Here is a 20,608-nt window from a genome sequence, read left to right on the forward strand (position 1 = left end):
GATTCAAAATGAAGTATGAGTTCCTATCCCTTAAAACTTTTTACGGCGAAACAATTTCCAAATTCTGCAACTCTGCAAATTTAGAGATTTATTTTCTATAAATAACATTGCTAACTCGCAACACTTAGCACAATAATTATATTCTTATTAGCATAACAATTATGCTCACACTAGCTTTGACATGTAATCAGAAATCAACTAGACTTCTAGAAATCAATACCTACTAGCTTTCTTACCAAAGTTCAGATTTCTGATATGTGGTGTTTTGATAAGCCTTTATCCAGACTTCTCAAGCTCATACACCTTTCATTAGATAGCTTAGGTGTGTGTCTAAACTCTTTCAGGCAATAAGTCCCAAAGGTTTAAACTATTTGCCATTTTCCCACAATTCGAACTATGAAGAGGGATGTCGTAATCATACTCGAATTTGAGAACACAATTATCACAAATGATAACCTTTTAAAATCTACTAGTGAAAGCGTTTCGTCACAATCATTTCCATGAAGTAGAGAGAAACCTCTTACCACTTAGATTTTATGGTGTATGTGTTCCTATCCATGTGAATTAGTCATTTCCAACCATTATCATAAGATAAGTTTTTTGACAAATTCAAATTCATATGGACTAAGCTTGCTTATTCTTAATTTCTTGCCATCTTGTAGAATAAGGGCCTATCTTAGCTTCTAATTATTTAGCAACTCACCCACACTTATCAATGTACTTTCACTAATCATGATGCTCTGCCTTATGCAATCAAATAAGGACTCATAGAACTCACATGCATAGTCAACTTAACTGGAATGGCACAAGAACAAGAACATGTCAACACGATAGGTTATTAACCTTAAGTCGTGTGCTTGTGATTACTAAAAGGTCTGTTATTGAGTAGGTCTTGAAACTATTCAAGACCATTAAGACTCCCACTGACCTCTTGACATATAAGATTCTCTTTTCAAGAACATTCCTTGACAAACAAATATTCAAGAGTTAGTGTGGGTTCTTATCAAGAAAACACTTCATATAATTGGCCTTAGTTGGTCTTTGTTTTATCTAAGACATCACAATTACCAATTTCAAATATGCAAGAGTAAGAAAACATTTTTCTACTCCACATTTCATGAGGCGTTATAAACCTACTTAGGATATGTCACTCAAGACACAATTTTGGAGTATCACACTAAAACTTGATTTTGGAATGAAGTATGACTCATCCTTTTGATTTAACCATTTCAAAAATTCTCGATTCCTCTCCTTAGTCATATAAGTGCACTAATGTGTCCTTAGAGGATCTATTGTGACATGGTTCCATAATCATTAGGATGGTAATAAAACACGATACTAAAGTACTCTCCTTTCCTTTCAGATTGGAGAAAAATTTATCTTTCTGCCTACTTGATTCTTCTTATTCGTTTTGCTTATACTTTGAAACGTTTCAAGGTATTAAAATTATACTTAAACTTGTAAGCATAACCATATTTATTGAACCATTAGTAAATCATGACAGATAGCCATTATCATTCTTTATGGTGGATCTAACCTGTACACATAAATGTGTACTAGATCCTTTAGTCCTTCACTTGACTCATATAAATATGTGAACAATGAATTAGTCTTAATTTCCCAAAGATGAATGTTTTCATTCATGACACAATACAAGTCGCATGATTCCAAGTTTCTATCCAATTGAAACTTGGGTGATGAGAATCCTTCCTTATTTGATAAATTACGACACTACCAAGAATCAAATTTATTTCCAATATGGCTAATAATATATAAACGCCAATTTTCACTAATGCCATTGCAAGGATATCATAAAATAAGACAAAAATCAAAATTTTTCTTTATTTATAAAAATGCAGAAAACTTGTCCTTACAATGCAAATACATATGAAAACTATGTTTGCAAATATTCCTAAGCAATATATCCTAATTCCTAAGCAGCAGCTCAAAAATTTGATCATCGAACTAGGCGATCAAAATCCATCTCTTCGCGACCAGACTCAGCTCAATCTTCCTTTAAGCTTCCTTTCTTTTCTTTGATACTACAAAACATCAAAATGCAATCTTATCACATCATGTATTACGAATCTATAAATAGGAACTTAATAGAGTTAGATAGTGAATATACCTGAAGTCGATCCACACAATTTGACCTTACCATCGTTGCGATCTCTCAGGTAGACACGACAGCTTCGCATCCAATGCCCCTTCTCTTGGCAATAGAAACATATGGACACTTTGGAAATTACGCATGGGACTATTTTAGAACTTGTCTTTCTCTTATGATCAAACTTTTCGATCATGGCCGATTTCTCTCCCTTAGGAGGAGCAATCATTTATGGATTATCACCTTTTCCATCACTAAGATCCATGGAACTTTGTGAAGTAGATCTTCCAACCAAAGTTTCTTGACCATTATGCCAAAGCATCGTTGATTCAGCAACAATTAGCAAATATGAAAGATCAATAAGGGTCACGTCGTGATCTGTCATATAGTAGTCTTTAACAAACTGACCATATGACAAGGGAAGTGACTGAAGAACCATGTCAATAGCCAGCTTCCTTGGGAAAACGACACCCAACATTCCCAGTCTGTCAACGTGTGACTTCATATCCAAGACATGAGTACATACATACTTTCCATCTTGGTGTTTGTTTTCCAATAGGGCTTGAGTGACCTTGAACTTTTCAAGTCGACGAACACGTAGGCCGGGAGAATAATTGGAGGAGGTGGAGGAAGAGAATGATTTCCAGTTTCAATGCTTGAAGAAGGCAATGACTTTTCAACTTGATTGACACTTGGAACATCATCTTCAGATGGAAAGCATTTTCCAAAAGGATGTGGAAGATCATAGTTGTTAGAACCAGACATCTACAAAGGGGAGAAATTCAAGTTAGTTGATTTAGATCCTTAATATAGCACCCAACTGGAATATTAAGGCTAGGAACCAACACAATAATTTACAATTTGGAAAAGGGATGTCGTAATCCAATTGCAAATTATTTGAAGGTAGGTAAATGACGATTTATCAATTCCACCACGAAAACAAAATTTTAAACGAATTAAGTTTTAAATGAAATTCCTAGATCTTTTGAGATTCATTGAACTTTTCAATGGCACGTTTAATCTCCATTATGCCCTTCAAGTTTGTGATTGGGATACCGCCTGGATCACAATCAAGGTGTGAATAACCATGCAAATTAGCTTGGTACTCTCGATGTCAATTACCACCTAATCAATGTGTCGGTTATCCACTGATCAGTGATAATCTTACGAGAAACCCATTGCCTTCCTTCATTATTCCCATACTAGTGTGCCGGTTAACCACACATACTCCATTAATGACCAACAAGGCACAATGTGCAATTTCATGGGTTAGCATCAAATTCACATTTTCCTAAAGTAACTAAGATTGGGAATTATAAAAGGTTTAGTTACTTTGTATTTTCATTATACTTATTAATGAGAATGTTCAATCCTAGTCGTTCGGCTAATGACCCTCCACTAGTCAAGAGTGTGGTGGGTAAGAGTGGATACCCAATGGTGGTTATTTTATAGGCCGCTTCCTTAAACACCCCTTATAGACTAACTTCGTGAATGAGGCTTACTAACGGTAAGACTAACTTTACTTATACATATATATAAATTAAACTTTTAATCTTATAATAGTATAAGGGTGTATTTTAAACTTTTAAAATACTAGATGGTTTAATCTTTTAAATAGATTAAACTTTTAATTTTAAAATACAAGTTACCTTAAGAGCTAAGTTATGTACACGATGTTTTTCACGTATCAAATCTCAAAAAATGTCTATTCGATGACACTCTTGTTGTACCTCTCGACGAGATACAAGTCAATACCAAACTTAACTTTGTAGAAGAACCTGTTGAGATCATGGATCGAGAAGTCAAATGATTAAAGCAAAGTCGTATTCCCATAGTGAAAGTTCGATGGAACTCTTTACGAGGACCTGAATTTACTTGGGAACGTGAAGATCAGATGAAAGCAAAATATGATGGGTTTTGAGCATTCTAACACTTCCTAAGTGTACATGCAACCTTAATAACCTTGAATCTATGTTTTCTCTATATACATGCAAATTTCTTTTTCAAGGTTATTTCCTAACTAGCATGGCATGGGGAATATATAAAACATAAAACTAGTAGAAATACATACCTTGTTGTTGCTTGGATTCCTTCAAGACTTTGTGAGCCTAGCACCCCAAATGTTGTGCCTCAAATGCTTCACACAACACTACAAACTTGGAATAACTAGAGAGAATACTTCTACACTTCAAAATCGGCTATTCCCTCACAAGAATACTCTAGTAACAGTAGTGCCGATTTTGCATGCTATAGGGTTTCTTTTATAGTGTGTCATAATTAGGGTTTCATCATGAAGACCCATAATTGTCATGACTCTTCATTTCTCATGACCCATGGGTTTGTAACTCCCATGGACTATCCATGGAGCTCCATATGGTTATAAGCAAACCCATAAACCATGGATCATTAATCCACCATAAAAGAATTGATGATTGTCATAATCAACCCTATATATTTAATTAGTCTCACTTTGATCACCAAATTAATACTTGATCAATACTAATTAAATAATACTATTATTCATATATTAGAACTTATAATATATTAATAATCATAAGTGCCATATTCTCTCATTTAGTCTATCCAAGTATTGCAATGCCATGCAACCCAAATGGACCATGTCGGGTCGGGTCAAGCACATACCAAATAAAGTTATGGACTTAGACACTATATCCAACAGTCTCCCACTTGGATAAGTCTAATAACTATATTTGCAAATATGACTTCAAAATTCGACTAGCAATCGTAGATCTTTCAAAGTCTCTCGGAACTGAGATGATGATGATACGCCACTTAAGATAAGTGATCATATAATCCTCTGCTCTCATGATATCAGTCGGACAAACACATGGAACATGGTCTTACTTATTGTCCAACATTTGTTTCTCGATCTCCGATTTGGTTCGACATAGAACTAAATTGAACACATCAATAAGGTTCTGACCGGGCCCGGTACATAGGTCAAAACCAAATCATCGAGGGGCCCAAATATCGCTTCTATTTCTAGAAGGAACAGATAAACTTCAACTGATATGCTTGTACTAACTACTTGTTGAATTATTCACAAAGGCACGTTTTATAACATCGAGTTACCAATGCGTTTTCATACAATCAATGAATAACCAACTCATAGTTAACAACTCATATCTCTAGGTTTGAAGATTTATATGATATTACCGTCTCACGATCACTCGCGATAAATTCCATGAAGTGATGCAACTGAGCGTGGGTTGAATCCAATACTCAGCCCTTATGAGTACTCATGAATGTTGTAGCAACCATTGCATTGTCTAAAGCACTTTAGACAAATCATACAAGCCAAATTCATGACAGTCTTGATTCATATCTACTTCCAACATATGACTGACTGTGGATGGTTTGAATAATATGATATATACCGTAACATAATTATTCTAGAAGTAAAAACATGCAAAGTGAAACACAAGAATAATACTTAATCCTATTTGGCCCCAACACTTGGGTGTAAATAAAACAACTTTTATCTAAGCACCATATTGATTACTCATTATTTATGTTTCGATTTATCAACTTAATACTTGAATTAAAACAATAGTCATGTCATGCTCCAAGCATGCACATTATGTTTTTCCAAACAACAGTTATGCCATACTCCAAGTTTGCATACTATGTTTACATATGGTCCTCTCTTTGTGAAATAGATTAATTGACAATATTCCGATGATGCTCATTTCACAATTCCAATCCTTGTTGTAAATGCAAGAATACCAAACTCTTGCCATTTACTGTAATCCGTTAGATTCTAAACTTATATGCAATGATCCCCTTGTAATGACTATGCACAGAAGTCACAAGGACTTGACAATAGACATTACAGGATATTTCAATGGAAAGCAATTCCATGAAGTCTCAAATTCAAAGTACATTCCTTTGAACATCCTTCTTGCATTAAGTTCTCTAATCTTACACAGATTCAAAGAGTAACTTCCACCTATGGAAACAATTCCATATTCCCATTTTGACCATCACTTTTGAACAAGAGTTGCCTCTTTTCAAAATATGTCAATATGGTCCTAACTCTATACTTTCAATTGTCCATGAGTAACCAATCTTTGGTAAACCTCAAACTGTCCTCGACAGTTGCTTAATCATTTTAGTCATGTCCAGTTCTAATCCCTTTTCCTTTCTTAATGCCCTAAGCATTAGGAAAATTTATAATGGATGAATATTATAGTACATCCAATCGATCCTATATCTGAAGCATATGGGACATGATTCATGCTATAAAAATTTTATTTGCCATGTTCTCACAAGTCGAACTATGAAGAGGTATGCCGTAATCATAATCGAATTTTGAGAACGCAACATATAATGAAATTCCTTATGTTGAACAATTCCAACATAACATTCATATATATCCTTGACTAAAGTTGATAAAACTCAATCTAAGCTGGTAGAATTGGAATGAAGTATAAAATCCTCTCCCTTAAGTATAGCAAACAACTTTTCAAAGCAAATTGAAACTTTTGTTTTCTATAATTAACATTGCTAACTTGCAACACTTAACATAATCACCATGCTCCCACTAGCATAATGATTACCATCATAACACTTTATGCTCCCACTAGCTTTGACATGTACTCAGAAATCAACTGGACTTCTAGAAATCAATACTTTATTGACTTTCTTACCAAAGTTCATATTTCTAATACTAGATTGCTTTGATAAGACTTTATCAAAAACATACACCTTTCCTTAGATAGCTCACATGTTTATCTAGACCTTTTGCAATTCTCACTAGTTAGTGTGCCGGTTAACCACACACGCTCCACTAACTATATGAGAATGCAAATATCACAATCGCTATATACTTAAAATCTTCTTAGTGGAAGCGTTTCCTTACCATCATTTTCATGAATCGAAGAGAAACCTTGTGACACTTAGATTTTATGGTGTATGTGTTCCTTTCCATGTGAATTTTGTCAAAACCATAATCACAGGACTAGGTTAGTGACACTTCCAAATTCATATGGACTGAACTTGTGCAATCTTAATTTCTTGCCATCCGGCAGCATAAGAGCCTACCATTGCTTCCAGGTTGTTATGAAAATAGTCGAGAACTCTCAGAACTCCAATGCAAATCCAACCTTAACAGGGATGAGCACAAAATATGTCAACACGATAGGTTACAAACCTCAAGTCATGGGCTAGTGATTAACAAAACTCTTGATTAGTTCTTGAAACTATTTCAGAATCTTTTATACTCCCACTATCCTCTTGACTTATAAGACTTCTCTTTGTCAAGAACCATTCCTTGACAATACAAATATTCAAGAGCTAGTGCAGATTCTTACCAAGTTAAACACTTCTCACTATTGGTCTTAGCTGGTCTTTGTTTTATCCAAAACATCACAACTTACCAATCTCAAATGTACAAGAATAGGAAACATCTTACTCTACATTTGACAAGTGTTATGAACTTTCTAGAGACTATGTCACTCAAGTTACAATCTTGGAGTATAAATCTAGGATTTGTTTTTGGAACGAAATATGAATTATCTTTTGATTTAACCATTTCAACAATTCACGATTCCTCTCCTCAGGCAACAAACACACTAAGGTGTCCTTAGAGGATCAATTGTAATATGGTTCCATAGTCACTATGATAATCATAAAACAAAATACACAAGTACTCTCCCATCTCTTCAGATTGGAGAAACTTTTATCTTTCTGCCTTATTTGATTCTTCTTATTCATTCTGCCATACATTGAAACCTTTCCAATGTTTCAGAATTACACTTAAACTCGTAAGTATAACCATATTTACTAAACTTTAGTAAATCATAACGAATAATCTTATCTACCTTTGTTGTAGACCTGACTAGTGCACAACTTAATGTACCCGATCCTTTAGTCCTCCACTTGACTCACATGCGAATGTGAACAAGGAATTAGTCTTAATTTACCAAAGATGAAAATTCTCATTCATCACACAATAAAACTTGCATGATTTCAAGTTTCTATCCAACTGAAACTTGGGTGATGCGAATCTTTCCTTATTTGGTAAATTATGACACTACCACTAATGAAAGAATCAAATCCATTTACCCATATTTCTTATCAATGGAAACATATAAGCAACAACCCTTTTCACAAATGCCATTGTAAGGATACTTAAAATAAATAAAATCAAAACCATTTTCTTTTATTTTAAAACTTTGCGGAAAACATATCCTTACAATCCATATGGAAAACTTGTTGTTATCTATTCCTAAGCAATATATCTAACTCTTAAGTAACAACTCAAAATTCTGATCATCGAACCATGCGATCGAAATCCATCTTCACGATCAGAATCAGCATATACTTTCTTTAAGTTTCTTCACTCTTCTTTGATTCTTAAACATCAATATGTGACCCAGTCACATCATGCAATAAGAATCTTAGAATAGAAACTTAATAAAGTTAGATAATGGACTTTACCTAAAGCAGAGTCAAACATTTGACTTTACTATCCTTATGGATATTTAGGTAAATTTGGCAGCTTCGCAACCAATGCCCTTCCTTTGGCAACAAAAACATATTGACTCTTTGGAAACGGTACATGGGACTATCACAGACTTAGCCTTTCTCTTTACCATTTGGTCAACCGAGTTGACTATGGCCAATCCCTTTCAATTGGGAAGAGAAAGGTTTTCTGGACATCCAATGTTACCGTTTTCAATGTCCATGGAAGTTTGGGAAGTTGATCTTCCAATCAAATTTTGCTTTACCAATGCTCCAAATCATTGCTGATTCAGCATCATCAAGCAAATAGGTAAGATCATTAAGGGTCATGGCGTGATGTGTCATTAGGGAGTGACCAAGTCAACAGCCAGCTACCTTGAGACTTCGACACCCGACTCTCCGGGCTTGTCAATATGTGACTTAATCTCCAAGACCTAAGCATATATAGACTTTGTTTGCCAATAGGGATTGAGTGACTTAGAACTTATCAGGTCTTGAAACTTGTGGGATAGGGAGATTTATTGGAGGAGGTGGAGGAAGTGAATTATGATTTCCAGTCCCACTAATGCACAATAAAGGGATTGATCTTTCACCTTGATTGCCATTCGGGATATCATCTTCATTAGGAAGCTTTTTCCTAAAGATTTGGGAAGACCATAGATGTCTAAACTAGACATCTATAATGGGAGAAATTGAAGTTAGTTGATTTAAAGTCCTTAATATAACACCCAATATGAAATATTAAGGCTAAGACCCAATAACCTATTTATAACTGTAAGAGGGATGCCGTAATCCAAATTATAAAATAGTTAAAGGTAGGTAAATGACGATTTACCAATTTCCACCATGAAAAACGAAATATAATTTAGTTTTAATTGGATTTGAAACTCCTAGATCTTTTGAGATACACTGAACTTTCAATGGCATGTTTGAATCTCGATTGTGCCCTCTCAAGTTTGTGACTGGGATGCCGAGGATCACAAACAAGGTGTGAATAACCATACAAATTGACTTGGTACCCTCAACAGTATTACCTAATCGATGTGCCGGTTAACCACACACGCTCCACCGATCTATAATAAAGTCAAGTTACCCTTTGCCACTCTTACTAGTCCATGTTAGTGTGCCAGTTAACCACACACGCTCCACTAACGACTTGGTAAGGTACAAAGTGTAATTTTATGGGCTAGCACCAATTTCACATTTTCCTAAAGTAACTAAGATTGGGAATTTATAATATATAGTTACTTTATAATTCATTATACTTTTAACGAGTATTTAAAATCGTATCCTACCCGTTCGGCTAACGACCCTCCACCGATCAAGGAAGCGGTGGGTGAGAGTGGACACCCATTAAGTCACCATTTTATAGGCAACAACCTTATACCCCCCTTATAGACCGGCTTCGTGAATGAGGCCTACTAACGGTAAGAATGACATATTCTTATACATATCTATATAATTAAAATTATAATAATAGTATAAGGGTGTATTTTAAACAATTAAAATACTTGGTGGTTTAATCTATTAATTAAACTATACTCTTAATTTAATTAAACTTAAACCATGTCTTTATGGAATTATTAACTCTTTTAATTAAACACTTTAATTAATTTAATGAAGTCCATAAAGTTTGAATTTTTTTTTAACTTTAAAAAAAATTATAATTTGGAATTAAAGTGTAAGACTTTACAAATTCCAAAACTTGAGGGCAACAATTGAAACTATTCTAAGTCTCTTCAATTTGTAACTTATGAGTTTTAATGGTTCATAAAGTTGAAGACTCTTCATTTTATGAAACCTACTATTCTTTAATTTCAACCTTTAAAGAAGTGACTTTTGGTTATCCATAACTTGAGGACAAGTTATGGAGACAATTAGTGCCATTAAGATCATGAATTAAACACACATGGAGGTTACACATAATTCCTATGATCTTCTAAAAACTCATAAGAGCACAAATTCATGCCTAGAAATTTCAAGAAATCATATAAACATATAAAATACTTGAAAATTGATAAAATCCATGTAAAATGGGTTAACATAATCATTATCATTTTGAAAAACATATTTTACAAGTCCAAAATAGATTGGGATAATGATTTTAATCCATTTCCAGCAACAAAACACGAAAAGTTGCCCAGCATGCTCCTACTCGTCGAGTGCATTATCCTACTAGACGAGTAGGATGAATTTGTTCATGGACTCGGCGAGTCATCCCCATGAACTCGGCGAGTCCAGTCATCAGTGAGCAGATTTTTCGATTTTCAAGCAGTTTTGCATCAACTATACAGAAAACAATCCTAGGCTCTGATACCACTGATGAGTTTTGAGCATTCTAACACTTCCTAAGTGTACATGCAACCCTAATAACCTTGAATCTATGTTTTCTCTATATACATGCAAATTTCTTTTTCAAGGTTAGTTCCTAACTAGCATGGCATGGGGAATATATAAAACATAAAACTAGTAGAAATACATACCTTGTTGTTGCTTGGATTCCTTCAAGACTTTGTGAGCCTAGCACCCCAAATGTTGTGCCTCAAATGCTTCACACAACACTACAAACTTGGAATAACTAGAGAGAATACTTCTACACTTCAAAATCGGCTATGCCCTCACAAGAATACTCTAGTAACACTAGTGCCGATTTTGCATGCTATAGGGTTTCTTTTATAGTGTGTCATAATTAGGGTTTCATCATGAAGACCCATAATTGTCATGACTCTTCATTTCTCATGACCCATGGATTTGTAACTCCCATGGACTATCCATGGAGCTCCATATAGTTATAAGCAAACCCATAAACCATGGATCATTAATCCACCATAAAAGAATTGATGATTGTCATAATCAACCCTATATATTTAATTAGTCTCACTTTGATCACCAAATTAATACTTGATCAATACTAATTAAATAATACTATTTTTAATATATTAGAACTTATAATATATTAATAATCATAAGTGCCATATTCTATCCAAGTATTGCAATGCCATGCAAGCCAAATGGACCATGCCGGGTCGGGTCAAGCACATACCAACTAAAGTTATGGACTTAGACACTATATCCAACAAAATACCCCTAACTATTTGACAAAACCCTATCCGCAAGATAAATTTCGGGACAAAATTGTTCTAACAGGGGGAGAATGTAACACTAGTCAAAATAGGTCAATAAACAATCACATGTGATTATACCAATCATGTAATGTGATTTTGTAAACTAGTGCGATAAGCATACTATGTAGTTCATGATAAACCAAACACTATAAATCTCTATAATGAGAGGAAATTAAAATAAACTTAGAATTATCTATTTAAGTCTAAAACAGAGTTGTAGTACTCGTAAATACCTACGCATGCATATAAAGAACGTCAAAAACGGAGTTTGTATGTGAAAGTTATGACCTTCCGAAGATTCAGCTTTCAGAAACCGTAATCTAACTAAACTCACGACATGAACAAGGGTTTATTCACGACGTGAGGAATCATTTTGCCACATTTCAGAATCTAGAAGGTGTGACGAGGCTGCGAGGGGCTAGGATCCAAACTCACGATGTGAACAAGGATTTTTTTCACGACGTGAGGAGTCACATGGCCACCTTCCGAAGCTAGGGACGCAAATGGCAAGTCTACGGGGTGATCATGCAAGACTCAAGACGTGAGCCTTATGACACTCACGACGTGAGTTTCTAAAATCCCTACTATAAATAGCAGGTCCGACTTCAGTCATTCTGACACCAAAACTTCTTCCCTTTCTCTCCTTTGCTGAGGCCATCTTGCATCCCGAGCCCCGACGATCTCATACGCTGACCGTTTTTGCTTAGATAACATAAAATCACGCTACTAGGGTGAGTTTCACGGCCCCACTTTCTAATATTTCGGGGGAAAATGCATGCTAAATATTATATATACGTTATTATTATGTCTATATGATAGTATATTAGTATCAATGTAGATAGTTATAATAACAGGGATATAGTTATTTCGTATCTGAAAGTATACAACTATCGTAAAGTTGTTAGCAAGTTATTGTTATAGTAGTATACTAATGTAGATCTTGAGTTATACTTAGGATTCTATATATATGTTGTGTGCGATATAATACCGAAGTTATATTCGAAAGTTCTATATGTCAAGATAAAACTGGATATGTTATATGTTGTTATTGTTAGTTTTATGTCAAGATAAAAATGGATATGTTATATGTTGTTATTGATAGTTTTATGTCAAGATAAAACTAGAAACGTTATATGTTGTTATTATTGGTTTTAGGTCAAGATAAAATCTGGTTTTACTTCAAGATATAGTGGTTATACTACCTAAATATTATGAAGTTAGAAGTAATATTTAAAAGCATAGTCTAGTAACTTAAGGTTTTAGACATGAAGATGGTTTTGTTGTTAGAGCTATAGAAAGCCGTCAAAGTCTACATGAGTAATTGTATTCATCAACTAAGATTGGGGATCTTAACGAAAATCCTCTAAACTGTAACCGTTAATCCCGTGTGAGCGAGGAAGTCGTGTATAATTAGTATACGGGTTGACCACCCTACTTGTGACTGTTAGCTATAGTCAACCAAAAGCAAGTGATGAACTATCCTTTTATTTTTTATTGTTCCGACATCGATGAAGTGTACGGTGTTGTTTCTCATGGTAAATCATGAGTGTGTTCTATCAGAGGTATTATGTCATAGCAGCGGTTACAGGCTCATGGTAGCAAATTGTTAGAAACATTATACCTTGTCGTATACAGGTATTAATGTTAAGTATAAGTTTTCCCCTACTTATACTTTAGGATTAAGAAATGTTTAGGTATAACACTTAATAAGTATACTATTACACCTAATATACATACTGAATGTTGGAGAGTCAAAATGATACTTTCAAAACTATACTTTTGAATGTGTAAAAATGTATTATTTTATGGAGTCAAAACCTATGGACTCACCAACTTTATGTTGACGTATTTTTAAAATGCATGTGTTTTCAGGAACTTGAAAAGCTGGTATGTATTTGAACAGGAGAAGTTTTACTATTATCTTTCTGTTCATTATGATGTACGTCATAGTCGGATATTATGTAATAAATATTAGGAAAACAATAATGTAACTTTCAATCATCAATAAAGGTATGTATTTTCTTTAGTATTGTTCAATGTATGTTATATAGTTGTGATACAAAAAATGACGTTACACTACCTGGTGTTTTCGCCGACGGCCGGGGTGTGACAGGCTGAGGGCCGGGGACAGCCTTCCAGACTCATGTTGTGGGCCCAGAGGCGATCCAGACCTATGCTAAGGACCTGGTAGGGGTATTCCAGCCATGGGCTATGGGCCTAATGGTTATTATTATTAATTTCATCTATTTGTGATACTCTTAGTATTGATGCGTTGATGGGGATTGGAAAACCCATAACTCAGTTGGTTTAGATAGAGAGCAGTCAAGGGTTGTTGGGATTACTAGTTAGGTATTAGAGTGAATATGTGGAATGTCTGCTCCGCATTTACGTTTGTTCGCAATTTGTTGTTAGGGATTGGATGAAATGTGGAAATTCTTGGTTTGATCATCTTCTCTCGTCGGTTTAGAGGTTGGTAACTGATGGGTTTTGAGCATTCTAACACTTCCTAAGTGTACATGCAACCCTAATAACCTTGGATCTATGTTTGTCTAATTATCATGCAAAGTTGAATTCCAAGGTTATATTCCTATCTAGCATACATGGGGAACAATTTTAACTTGAATCATAGATAGAATAACTTACCTTGTTGTTGCTTGTGTTCCTTGAAACCTTGTGAGCCTAGCACCCCAAGTGTGATGCCTCAAATGCTTCACACAACACCAAATGCTCTTGGAAAGACTCTTGAGATAACACACACTTGTCAAAATCGGCCAAGCCCTCTAGTTTCTTTTCACTAACTTGTGTATGTCCGATTTTGTGGAGAATATGATCCTTATATAGTGTTGACACATCTAGGGTTACACCATGTAAACCCTAATGTGTCATGACTCTTCATTTCCATGACCCATGGGTTTGTAACTCCCATGGAGCATCCATGGAGTATCCTATGGGTAGAACCCAACTTGATAATCCATGGAGCCTCTTAGCCCACTATACAAGATATGGATGATTTACATAATCAACCCATATATTTAATTAGTTATCCTTTGATCACTTAATTAATTCCAAATTAATTCTTGATCAAACTAATCAAATAATATTATTAATATATTAGAACTTATAATATATTAATAATCTCCAAGTGTTATTTCTCTCATTTAGTCTAACCAATTGCATGGTGCCATGCAACCCAAATGGACCATGCCGAGTCGGGTCAAGTACAAGCCCGAAATAGTTATGGACTTAGACACCTTATCCAACAGTCTCCCACTTGGATAAGTCTAATAACTATATCTCTAGTACTTCAGGAACCGACCGGCAATCGTAGCTCTTTCAAGGTCTCTCGGAACTGAGAAGATGATAGTACGCCATTTAAGATAAGTGATCATATAATCCTCCGTTCTAGATATCAGCCGGACAAATACATGGAACAATGTCTTACTTATTGTCCAGCAGTTTGTTTCCCGATTTCCGATTTGTTTGACATAGAACTTAATTGAACACATCAACTTAGTTCTGACCGGGCCCGGTACATGGGTCAAAACAAAATCATCGAGGGGCCCAGATATCAGCTTCTAATCCAAGAAGGAACAGATAAACTTCGACTCATATGTTTGTTCTACCACTCATTGAATTACACACAAAAGTACGTTTTATAACATCGAGTTACCAATGCGATTTCGTACAGTCAATGCATAACCAACTTGTAAGTAACAAATCATATCTCTAGGTTTGAAGACTTATATGATATTACCGTCTCACGATCACTCGAGATAGAATTCCATGAAGTGATTCCAGTGAGCGTGGGTTGAGTCCAATGCTCAGAACTTATGAGCACTCATGATTGTTGTAGCCTTGTCCAAGACCTCTACAACCAAACATGACAGTCTTGATTCATATCTACTTCCGACATATGACCGACTGTGGAGGTTTGAATAATATGTTATACCAAACAAAATTATTTTGGAAGTCAAAACATGCAAAAGAAATATAGTAAACGATCGACAAGAGATAGCAACACTTTACTCATAAATAAAACTCCTTTTATTCATCATCTAATGTCAATTACACTTTACAAATTTCTGGGTTATCTAACTACTAAATCTAATATCATCCTTCAGCCCTATGCTCCGAGCATGCTGAAGATGCTTAACCCGAGTCAGTCCCTTCGTGAGGGGATCTGCTGGGTTCTCATCTGATGATACCCTCTTTGCCACGAGGAGTCCTTCTTCGATCCGATGTCTGATGAAATGGTATTTTCTGTCGATGTGTCTGGATCTCCCGTGATCCCTTGGTTCCTTGGCTAAGGCAACAGCACTTTCACTATCACAGAAAATTTCCATTGGCTCTTTAATAGCTGGTACAACTCCAAGGTCTCCAATGAAGTTCTTCAGCCATATCGCCTCCTTTGCTGCTTCACTAGCTGCAATATACTCTGATTCACAAGTAGAATCTGCCACTGTCTCTTGCTTGGAACTCTTCCAAGAAATTGCTCCTCCGTTTAGGGTAAAGACCCAGCCCGACTGAGAGCGGAAATTATCCCTATCAGTCTGGAAGCTAGCATCACTATACCCAACAACTCTCAAGTCATCACTCCCACCGAGGGTAAGAACCCAGTCCTTAGTCCTCCGCAGGTACTTGAGGATATTTTTTACCGCAGTCCAGTGTGCCTTGCCAGGGTTTGCCTGATACCTGCTAACCATGCTCAAGGCAAAAGCTACATCGGGTCGAGTACACGTCATAGCATACATGATCGATCCTACAGCCGAAGCATAAGGTGTTCGACTCATTTCTGCTATCTCAGCCTCAGTGCTAGGGCTTTGTGTCTTACTCAATCTGGTGTTACTCTGGATGGGTAACTCTCCTTTCTTGGAATCCTGCATGCTAAATCTCTTCAGCACTTTATCCAAGTAGGTACTCTGACTAAGTCCAATTAGTCTTTTACTCCGATCTCTCAAGATTCTTATCCCTAGAATATAGGCAGCTTCACCAAGGTCCTTCATAGCGAAACACTTCCCAAGCCAGGACTTAACTTCCTGCAGGGTTGGAATGTCGTTTCCTATGAGTAGTATGTCATCCACATACAGTACCAAAAAGCTAACTATACTCCCACTAGCCTTGACATACACACAAGATTCATCTTCACTCCTAGAAAAGCCAAATTCCTTGACCTTTTCATCAAAGCAAAGATTCCATCTGCGAGGTGCTTGCTTCAATCCATAAATGGATTTCTCAAGCTTACACACTCTATTAGGGTACTCGTTGCTGACAAAACCCTCTGGCTGACTCATGTAAACATCTTCAGCCAACTTTCCATTAAGGAAAGCGGTTTTGACATCCATCTGCCATATTTCATAGTCATGAAATGCAGCTATGGCTAACAGAACCCGAATAGGCTTAATCTTGGCTACCGGAGAAAAGGTCTCATCATAGTCCACTCCAGGAATTTGAGAGAAGCCCTTTGCAACCAGTCTAGCCTTATAAGTGTGTACTTTACCATCCATGTCGGTCTTCTTCTTGAAGACCCATTTGCACCCTACTGTCTTACGACCTGGTACATTTTCAACCAAGTTCCAAACTTGATTGTCATACATGGATTGTATCTCGCTATCCATAGCCTCTTTCCATTTAGCAGTCTCGGGGCCTGCCATGGCTTCCTCGTAGCTGTTAGGGTCATCTTGACTTACTAGTGTCCCATCACTAATAAGTGTCTCACCTTCTGCAGTAATATGGAATCCATAGTAATGCTCAGGTGCACTCCTAACTCTCGTGGAACGTCTCAGAGGTACAGATTTGTCAATTTGCTCAACAGGAGTTTCCTCCTCAAGTTGAGGGCTAGAGTTTGAAGTTCCTTCACCGCTTGATTCTTGAATTTCTTCAAGATCAATTTGCCTCCCACTGTCTCCTTGGCTTATAAACTCTCTTTCTCGAAAGACTCCTCTTCTTGCTACAAAAACCACATTGTCACTAGGTCTGTAGAAGAGGTAACCAAAGGATCGTTGTGGGTAACCGATGAAAATACACCTCTCGCTTCGAGGTTCGAGCTTATCATGAGTCTCGCGTCTCACGAAAGCCTCGCAACCCCAAATCTTGATGTGGTCTAGTTTAGGTACTTTACCAGTCCACATCTCGTGAGGAGTTTTGGCAACTTTCTTTGTAGGGACTAGATTAAGAATATGGGCGGCAGTCTCTAAGGCATACCCCCAGAATGAGATTGGTAGCGTAGCTCGACTCATCATGGTGTTGGATTAATGTCTAAGTCCATAACTATATTTGGTAAGACTTGACCCGACCCGGCATGGTCCATTTGGGTTGCATACCATCATGCACTTGAATGAGAGAAATAAGACACTTATGGTTATTAATATATTATAAGTTCTAGTATATTAATAATAAGAATAATAAGATTATTTAATTAGTATTGATCAAGAATTAATCTAGGATTAATTAAGTGATCAAAAGAAGACTAATTAAATATATGGGTTGATTGTGTAAATCATCCATACTTGTATAGTGGGCTAATGCTCCATGGATAATCAAGTTGGGCTAAAACCCATAGGATGGTTCATGGATGCTCCATGGTGTATTTGTACCCATGGATCCAAGGAAATGGAAAGTCATGACAATTAGGGTTTACCCTAATTGTAACACTATATAAAGATCTTATTCTTGACAAAATTGGCCACTAGAGATAGTGAAGAAAGGACTAGCCGATTTTGATGAGTGTAGAATTCTCTCAAGTCATTCCAAGTGTTTTGATGATTGTGATTCCATTTGAGGTGTCACACTTGGGGCACTAGGCACTCAAGCTTCATGAAGACTTTCTACATCAAAGAGGTATGTATTCTATCTTGCTATAGTTATTGTTTTGTATGCTAGATTAGGATAATACCTTGGAAGTTCTTATTTGCATGTATAATAGAGAAAACATAGATCCAAGGTATTTAGGGTTGCATGTACACTTAGGAGTGTTAGAATGCTCAAAACCCAACAGTGGTATCAGAGCCTAGGCTTGTTTTCTTGTTATACTTGCAAAAGAAGCTGGAAAATCGAGTTTTGATGCTGTCTGCCCAGCAGACTCGCCGAGTCCATAAATGGACTCGCCGAGTCCAAGGCAAAATGCATCCAACTCGCCGAGTTGGTTGATGCCACTCGCCGAGTAGGAGCCCCAGACAGCATATATTCGAGGTTTTTGGCTAGAAATGGACTAGGAACATTACCCTAAGTTGTTTTTGAACTTATAAACTTGTTTTTGGTGTGGTAATGTTCATGCTAATCCATTTTCAAAGATAATTGTCAATAGATTCATGTTTTGTATTAGTTTAAGGTTTAGACTAATTACATGAAAAAGTTTGATTTGAATTATCTTGTTCTTATGAGTTGCTTAGATTAATAGAAATGTTGAGTGAAATAGTTGTTTTCAATCCATTTTAATCTAAGAGTTGAGTATAAAATGTGTTTGTGTAACTTGTCCTCAAGTTACATGAAGAGTCACATTAAAGACTCATAAAATTCATAAGAGTTGGCAATGGTTACAAAATGAAGAGTCTTGTGTCATTGAATGTTTTTTATGACTCCATAACTTGTCCTCAAGTTATGAAAGTTCAAGAGTCACTTCATTAAAAGAAAAATATGTAACCATAATTAAATCCATAAGTTATAAAATAAAGGAAAAGTTAATTCTTTTATTAGTTTAAAGTCTTCCATAACTTGTCCTCAAGTTATGGAACTTGAAGAGTTTTTGGATTAAAACTACTTTAAACACATAAGTTATGGAATTAATTAGTTTTGAATAGTTTCAAAACTTGCCCTCAAGTTTTGGAATTTGAAAAGTTTTCATGAATACTTTAATTCCAAGTTAGCCCTTAGAATTTTAAAAGTTAAAATTCAACCTTTATACTTTATAATATTATAAGTTAATAATATATATATATATGTATAAGAGTAAAGTCAGTCTTACCGCTAGTACGCCTCATTCACGAAGCCGGTCTATAAGGTGGGTATAAGGTTGTTGCCTATAAAATGGCAACTTAATGGGTGTCCACTCTCACCCACCGCTTGCTTGACTGGTGGAGGGTCGTTAGCCGAACGGGTTTGACAGGACTTGAATTCTCCCTTCATTAAAAGTATTAATGAAAAATACTAAGTAACTAAACTCTTAATAATACCCAATCTTAGTTACTTAGGAAAATGTGAATAAGGTGCTAATCCATGAAATTACACTTTGCACTTTGTTTAAGTCGTTAGTGGAGCGTGTGTGGTTAACCGGCACACTAACTTGGACTTAACAAGGTAGGTAAAGGGTGACTTAATATTTATCATAGTATCGATGGAGCGTGTGTGGTTAACCGGCACATCGATTGAGGGGTAATTTATTAAGGGTACCAAGTGATTTGCATGGTTACTTCACACCTTGTTTTGTGATCCTCGGCATCCCAGTCACAAAACCTGAAGGGCACACTCGAGATTGAAACATGCCTTGAAAAGTTCAATGAATCTCAAAGATCTAGGAGTTTCAAAACCAATTAAAACCTAATAATTCATTTCGTTTATCTTGGTGGAAATTGGTGAATCGTCATTCACCTACCTTCAAATATTTTATAGCTTGGATTACGGCATACCTCTTCCAAGTTATAAAATAGTTTGTTGGGTCCTAGCCTTAATATTTCATATTGGGTGTCATATTAAGGACTTAAGATCAACTATCTTGAATATCTCCCAAAAGATGTCTGGTTTAGACATTTATGATCTTCCCAAATCTCTTGAAACAAGCTTTCCTAATGAAGATGATGTCCCATGGATATCATACTTCTTCACCTCTTCCAATTATTCTCCCTAACCCACAAGTTCTTGAAAAGTTTAAGGTCACTCAAGCCCTATTGGCAAGGCA

The sequence above is a fragment of the Lactuca serriola genome, chromosome 7 (genome assembly GCF_051521515.1).
Source record: "Lactuca serriola cultivar US96UC23 chromosome 7, Lser_US96UC23_V15, whole genome shotgun sequence".
In the NCBI taxonomy this organism is placed as follows: Eukaryota; Viridiplantae; Streptophyta; class Magnoliopsida; order Asterales; family Asteraceae; genus Lactuca; species Lactuca serriola.